Genomic DNA, 8469 nt, shown 5'->3' on the forward strand with positions numbered 1-8469 from the left:
TTTAAGAACCATGTTGAGAACATGAACAAAGAACTTTAAGAACCATGTTGAGAACATGAACAAAGAACTTTAAGAACCATGTTGAGAACATGAACAAAGAACTTTAAGAACCATGTTGAGAACATGAACATAGAACTTTTGTTGAGAACATGAACATATCTATGTTTTGTGTAATCCAAGTGACCTCACCACAACTTAGACATAGCTCACTTACTGCATGCGTTCACGTTTTCCACACAACAGCATCAGTGTGCTTCTGTGTGTGTGTTTGTGTGACTATGTATTTCTTCAAAGAGAGTATTGTAAACGAACCTGCAATCAGTTTTAGTGACCTTCCCTTGACAATCAGTAATTTTTTTCGTTGTGCAATCTTAAAGTAAAACATCATCGTCAAGCATTATCTTATATAAAATGTATAGGATACATAACTTGATGAATGTATATGACGGAGGACACCCGGTAATTTTATTTGCTCCTCGATTGTTGTGCTGAGCACCTCAATGTTTTGTGCCATCGCAGTTTAAATACTCACACAGCTTACCACACTTACCGCCCTCACACAAATTGTGAGGAACTGTTTATTGAGTTACACTCAATTAGTATTTACACTTACAGATGTGCTAAAATGTCAAATACTGATTTTATTAGTTCAATCACATGTCATGATCGGTATGAAAACTAAATCGCGAAACTTTTATCTTACGTAGGCTGCCCTACCACAATAAATACATTTGATTGTATTCACGTTTTAAATCTGATCTTCTTCTTTCCAATGTTCTAAAATGCTAATATCTGTTGTTTAAAAAATCAGATGTGAAAACTTGTAAGTACCATCAAAGCCATTTCATTTGTCTGCGTGTTATGTCCAAATTGAGGCAGCTAATTAAACGAATTATCTTCACCCTACTGATGTTACTCGCGATACTTACCTTGTGATGTTGCGATACTTACCTCGTGATGTAGCGATACTTACCTCCTGATTTTACTCGCGATACTTACCTCGTGATGTTACTCGCGATATTTACCTCCTGATGTTACTCGCGCTACTTACCTCGTGATGTTACTCGCGATACTTACCTCCTGATGTTACTCGCGCTACTTACCTCGTGATGTTACTCGCGATACTTACCTCCTGATGTTACTCGCGATATTTACCTCCTGATGTTACTCGCGATACTTACCTCCTGATGTTACTCGCGATACTTACCTTGTGATGTTACTCGCGATACTTACCTCGTGATGTTGCGATACTTACCTCGTGATGTTACTCGCGACACTTACCTCCTGATGTTACTCGCGATATTTACCTCCTGATGTTTGCGATACTTACCTCGTGATGTTACTCGCGACACTTACCTCCTGATGTTACTCGCGATACTTACCTCCTGATGTTACTCGCGCTACTTACCTCGTGATGTTACTCGCGCTACTTACCTCGTGATGTTACTCGCGACACTTACCTCGTGATGTTACTCGCGACACTTACCTCCTGATGTTACTCGCGCTACTTACCTCCTGACGATGACCCTATCGAGATGACCAAGACAAACACGGACAGGCACAGAGCTTTTACGGCTGCCATTAGGGTTGCCTGTTGGAAATAATCCGGGATAAATTACATTCAATACAATTTTCGATGTGCACACACTCACGCACATACACACACACACACACACACGCACATACACACACACACACACGCACATACACACACACACACACACACGCACACACACACGCACACACACACACACACGCACACACACACACACGCACACACACACACACACGCACACACACGCACACACACACGCACACACACACACACGCACACACACACACACACATATATATATATATATATATATATATATATATATATATATATATATATAAACAGTGTTTAATAAGGCTTATACGATTCATCTCTTACTTTTTCTACTTTAGAAATGATATGTTACAGATAAAGTCCTTTGTGTGCACGTCTTTTGAATTGTCAAGGAAGCATTAAATATAGACAAGTCGTCTCTATGATCACGTAAAGTTGTTATCAAACTTATAATCATTTTTCTGCGCATGCTCAGTCACCAGTTTTCAGATGACACAAAAAATCTGGCCACGCTCTAGCTTGCATTACATCCTGTCTGGGAGATCGGTGAATTAAAACAAAATGACCGTCAATTTAAAAAAAAAATGACAGATTCTCTTACATACGATAGGTGTGTTCACATCATACAAACGGTGAAAATATTGTAATCTTGCAGACATTGTTTTAATAGCTTTCGTCTCTCTTCAGTATCGTATACAGAATAAAAAGGATCTACTACAATCGTGCAAAACTCAGAGATTTTGACAAAATTTTGCGGTTTTATAAACTTTCAAAACCGGAATTTTAAAGACTGTCTGTCCCTCTGTCTGTCTGTCTGTCTGTCTGGATGTCTGTCCGTCTGTCCGTCTGTCTGTCTGTCTGTCTGTCTGTCTGTCCGTCTGTCTGTCTATCCGTCTGTCCGTCTGTCCATCCGTCTGTCTGTCTGTCTGTCTGTCTGTCTGTCTGTCTGTCTGTCTGTCTGTCTGTCTGTCTGTCTGTCTGTCTGTCTGTCTGTCTGTCTGTCTGTCTGTCTGTCTGTCTGTCTGTCTGTCTGTCTGTCTGTATGTCTGTCTGTCTGTCTGTCTGTCTGTCTGTCTGTCTGTCTGTCTGTCTGTCCATCCGTCCGTCTGTCCGTCTGTCCGTCTGTCCGTATGTTTGTATGTCCGTCCGTCCGTCTGTCTGTCCGTCCGTCTGTCTGTCCGTCCGTCTGTTCAGTTATTACTATCACTCTGTCGTGTTGAACTGTCATCAGCAGCGGACGCTAGTACTAATTAAGATCGCACATTCTTAGAATGTCACTATGACCATAGGGGTATTCTAACTGTCACTGACAGATAGTGTCACTGACAGATAGTGTCACTGACAGATGGGACGAGTTTGCCCTTCCACTTCTGGCATTCATCTGTCTGGCTTATTCGACTGTATCTACTAGACTATGAATCAATACAAGAGCACCTCTCATTTATGCAGCAACTAGCTGCAACTATCGATCACTGTCCAAACTATACAATCAATACAATTTAGTGTTTACATTACATGAATACGATTTTAATCAATCAGTATTTAGAGCAATAACATATGACATGAATGTCCAAATGTCATGTACAAATTCATGTTATGATTTAATTCTTTATTATTAAAATGAGGTCAATTTTGTTTACTTTAACTTGCATGCGATATATTTAAAACGTTGCACTTTTTTTACTGGACAAAATGAATTGCTTGGAATGTATAATAGTGAAAACACAATAAATAATTATTGTGAGGCATTCAATGTAGTCTGCTCTGTTCTGTTTTAGGTGTTGGTGTACTGTATGCTACATACATCTCAGTGTTTATTAGAAGTTACAAATGGTACAAGATTTCACAATGAGCTTGTTCAACAGGAACGTAGACGATACTTGGGGATTGGATATCTGAATTACATTCCAAGAATCGTTTGTTTCTTTCCAAGAACACATTTGTTTTAGTATTTCTAGGTACGTTTAATCCAGTAAAATGCACAGTAGCATTGGGGCAAACGGTCAAATTACAGTGTTAGACTGAATATACACATGACCTCAAGTTTTTGTAAGCATTTAAACTTAATATTTGCTTTTCAAAGAATTTTTTCTCTTGAACAGGAAAGTGGGTTAACAGATGTCTTTGTTCTGGCGTCTGTTCTGCACCCATCTGACACATGATGCACATATCCTACTAATTCTCAGAAGCTATTTGTGTCAGTCAATGTCGGTGTTAAGCAATGTAGGTCAATGTTGCCAGGCACGTCTCACGGTGTCAGCCGTTACAAGGTCGAGGCCGTTTCAGCTTAAGTCTGGTATAACATAAAGACACACAGCTGCCAACAACGAGAACAGAATGTGGCGTTTGCCGCTTTTTATTGAAATAAATTCGGTGATACGCTTGACTCACGTCACGGTCTATACAGTAAGGTGTGGTGTGGTGTGGTGTGGTGTGGTGTGGTGAGGTGTGGTGTGGTGTAGCGTGGCGTGGCGTGGCGTGGTGTGGTGTGGTGTTGCAGAAGGGATTGAACACACAGCTGACCGAACTCTCGAGAGAACTGTAGAACAAAAACAAGCCAGATTTGGTACATCACTCAACTCACATCACTATAATCACATCACTCAACTCACATCACATCACTCATCTCACATCACTCAAATCACACGGACAGGTGGTGTGGTGTGGTGTGGTGTAGCGTGGTGTGGTGTGGTGTGGTGTGGTGTGGTGTGGTGTGGTGTGGTGTAGTGTAGTGTAGTGTAGTGTAGTGTAGTGTAGTGTAGTGTAGTGTAGTGTAGTGTAGTGTAGTGTAGTGTAGTGTAGTGTAGTGTAGTGTAGTGTAGTGTAGTGTAGTGTAGTGTAGTGTAGTGTAGTGTAGTGTAGTGTAGTGTAGTGTAGTGTAGTGTAGTGTAGTGTAGTGTAGTGTAGTGTAGTGTAGTGTAGTGTAGTGTAGTGTAGTGTAGTGTAGTGTAGTGTAGTGTAGTGTAGTGTAGTGTAGTGTAGTGTAGTGTAGTGTAGTGTAGTGTAGTGTAGTGTAGTGTAGTGTAGTGTAGTGTAGTGTAGTGTAGTGTAGTGTAGTGTAGTGTAGTGTAGTGTGGTGTGGTGTGGTGTGGTGTAGTGTGGTGTAGTGTGGTGTGGTGTGGTATGGTGTGGTGTGGTGTGGTGTGGTGCGGTGCGGTGTGGTGTGGTGTGGTGTGATGTGGTGTAGTGTGGTGTAGTGTGGTGTGGTGTGAGGTGGTGTAGTGTGGTGTCGTGTGGTGTCGTGTCGTGTGGTGTGGTGTGGTGTGGTGTGGTGCGGTGTGGTGTAGTGTAGTGTAGTGTGATGTCCTTGCGATATTTAAAACCATTTGTATTGAGAGAACGTACAGCTTCCCAAAGTTTCAAGGCGGGTGGATCAATTCTGAAGTAATACATAAAAGACAACCAGACGGACAAACTGTTATTAGGTATGAATAACAAGTCATCAGTTTAAAAAGTTAGTACGATTTCAGACAAGCAGACGATATATAACGGTTTTAAATAGTTGAAAAAAACCAGCGCACTTGACAGTCAACTGTTGAGTTCTTGTCCTCCTGATTAAAGACAGCCTGACTAGCACATCATGTTGTGACTGTTGAATTCTTACCGAGTTTATTGCTTCTACAAGTGCCAGCACATCATGTTGTGACTGTTGAATTCTTACCGAGTTTATTGCTTCTACAAGTGCCAGCACATCATGTTGTGACTGTTGAATTCTTACCGAGTTTATTGCTTCTACAAGTGCTAGCACATCATGTTGTGACTGTTGAATTCTTACCGAGTTTATTGCTTCTACAAGTGCCAGCACATCATGTTGTGACTGTTGAATTCTTACCGAGTTTATTGCTTCTACATGTGCTAGCACATCATGTTGTGACTGTTGAATTCTTACCGAGTTTATTGCTTCTACAAGTGCCAGCACATCATGTTGTGACTGTTGAATTCTTACCGAGTTTATTGCTTCTACAAGTGCCAGCACATCATGTTGTGACTGTTGAATTCTTACCGAGTTTATTGCTTCTACAAGTGCTAGCACATCATGTTGTGACTGTTGAATTCTTACCGAGTTTATTGCTTCTACAAGTGCCAGTACATCATGTTGTGACTGTTGAATTCTTACCGAGTTTATTGCTTCTACAAGTGCCAGCACACCATGTTGTCACTGTTGAATTCTTACCGAGTTTATTGCTACTACAAGTGCTAGCACATCATGTTGTGACTGTTGAATTCTTACCGAGTTTATTGCTTCTACAAGTGCCAGCACATCATGTTGTGACTGTTGAATTCTTACCGAGTTTATTGCTTCTACAAGTGCTAGCACATCATGTTGTGACTGTTGAATTCTTACCGAGTTTATTGCTTCTACAAGTGCCAGCACATCATGTTGTGACTGTTGAATTCTTACCGAGTTTATTGCTTCTACATGTGCTAGCACATCATGTTGTGACTGTTGAATTCTTACCGAGTTTATTGCTTCTACAAGTGCCAGCACATCATGTTGTGACTGTTGAATTCTTACCGAGTTTATTGCTTCTACAAGTGCCAGCACATCATGTTGTGACTGTTGAATTCTTACCGAGTTTATTGCTTCTACAAGTGCTAGCACATCATGTTGTGACTGTTGAATTCTTACCGAGTTTATTGCTTCTACAAGTGCCAGTACATCATGTTGTGACTGTTGAATTCTTACCGAGTTTATTGCTTCTACAAGTGCCAGCACACCATGTTGTCACTGTTGAATTCTTACCGAGTTTATTGCTACTACAAGTGCTAGCACATCATGTTGTGACTGTTGAATTCTTACCGAGTTTATTGCTTCTACAAGTGCCAGCACATCATGTTGTGACTGTTGAATTCTTACCGAGTTTATTGCTTCTACAAGTGCCAGCACATCATGTTGTGACTGTTGAATTCTTACCGAGTTTATTGCTTCTACAAGTGCCAGCACATCATGTTGTGACTGTTGAGTTCTTACCGAGTTTATTGCTTCTACAAGTGCTAGCACATCATGTTGTGACTGTTGAATTCTTACCGAGTTTATTGCTTCTACAAGTGCCAGCACATCATGTTGTGACTGTTGAATTCTTACCGAGTTTATTGCTTCTACAAGTGCCAGCACATCATGTTGTGACTGTTGAATTCTTACCGAGTTTATTGCTTCTACAAGTGCCAGCACACCATGTTGTGACTGTTGAATTCTTACCGAGTTTATTGCTTCTACAAGTGCCAGCACATCATGTTGTGACTGTTGAATTCTTACCGAGTTTATTGCTTCTACAAGTGCCAGCACACCATGTTGTGACTGTTGAATTCTTACCGAGTTTATTGCTTCTACAAGTGCCAGCACATCATGTTGTGACTGTTGAATTCTTACCGAGTTTATTGCTTCTACAAGTGCCAGCACACCATGTTGTGACTGTTGAATTCTTACCGAGTTTATTGCTTCTACAAGTGCCAGCACATCATGTTGTGACTGTTGAATTCTTACCGAGTTTATTGCTTCTACAAGTGCCAGCACATCATGTTGTGACTGTTGAATTCTTACCGAGTTTATTGCTTCTACAAGTGCCAGCACATCATGTTGTGACTGTTGAATTCTTACCGAGTTTATTGCTTCTACAAGTGCCAGCACATCATGTTGTGACTGTTGAATTCTTACCGAGTTTATTGCTTCTACAAGTGCCAGCACATCATGTTGTGACTGTTGAATTCTTACCGAGTTTATTGCTTCTACAAGTGCCAGCACATCATGTTGTGACTGTTGAATTCTTACCGAGTTTATTGCTTCTACAAGTGCCAGCACATCATGTTGTGACTGTTGAATTCTTACCGAGTTTATTGCTTCTACATGTGCTAGCACACCATGTTGTGACTGTTGAATTCTTACCGAGTTTATTGCTTCTACATGTGCTAGCACACCATGTTGTGACTGTTGAATTCTTACCGAGTTTATTGCTTCTACAAGTGCCAGTCGCAGCTTATTTTCTTCCAGGCTCTGAGCTCAATTTTGTTTTTGTCGCATAGGATAACGAGATGTTGTCACATAGGATAGCGAGATGTTGTCACATAGGATAGCGAGATGTTGTCACATAGGATAGCGAGATGTTGTCACATAGGATAGCGAGATGTTGTCACATAGGATAGCGAGATTTTGTCACATAGGATAGCGAGATGTTGTCACATAGGATAGCGAGATGTTGTCACATAGGATAGCGAGATTTTGTCACATAGGATAGCGAGATGTTGTCACATAGGATAGCGAGATTTTGTCACATAGGATAGCGAGATTTTGTTTTTGTCACATAGGATAGCGAGATTTTGTTTTTTGTAAAGATAAAAACATACCCGGACCCGTGTGTTTCTAGACAAACTACCCACAGACACAATATCTAGATAAAAAAAATTGTAAGGATAAAACATTCCCAGTAAAATTAGGTTGACAATGCCTGTTGGGAAATATTAAAATATAATTACGCGGGTATATTGCTTTTGTAGTTGCAATTTTTAAAATATGCTAATGTTATGGATAAGCAACCCAAGCGTACATTTGTTTATTTGGCTTGTGCCCATTCATGCGTGTCACAAGTTTACATTTCTAAGAAGCAATTCGGTGTTTGTTCAGGATCTAAAGATGACATCATCTAAACGTTTTGCAGATATGTAGGACATTAAGACATCCGGGTAAACATTGGGTAAATAAGTAGGACATTTAAGTAAATGCAATGAAGTATGGTCCTAGGGAATGCTCCTGTAGAATCATTTTGTGTCCCCACTAACTGAATTTAAAATAAAACCAATAGATCGATTTTATATTTAGAAGTTTTTATAGAGACTTATAGAGTTTAATATGTCTAGTCAATGAG

General features: G+C 40.3%; 1 long non-coding RNA gene across 1 annotated transcript in view; it reads right to left on the reverse strand.

The window, feature by feature from the left end:
- LOC131941428 (uncharacterized) overlaps positions 1-1591 on the reverse strand; it is a 4399-nt gene extending 2808 nt beyond the window's left edge. Inside the window, exons 1-2 of the long non-coding RNA XR_009386638.1 lie at positions 1513-1591; positions 313-370 (exon numbers count right to left, since the gene is read on the reverse strand). This is a non-coding gene — a long non-coding RNA (uncharacterized LOC131941428). The remainder of the gene's footprint in view (positions 1-312; positions 371-1512) is intronic.
- Between the last annotated feature and the right edge of the window lie 6878 nt (positions 1592-8469).

The sequence above is a fragment of the Physella acuta genome, unplaced genomic scaffold (assembly GCF_028476545.2).
Source record: "Physella acuta isolate Inbredline_101_S28 unplaced genomic scaffold, ASM2847654v3 ptg000362l, whole genome shotgun sequence".
In the NCBI taxonomy this organism is placed as follows: domain Eukaryota; kingdom Metazoa; phylum Mollusca; class Gastropoda; family Physidae; genus Physella; species Physella acuta.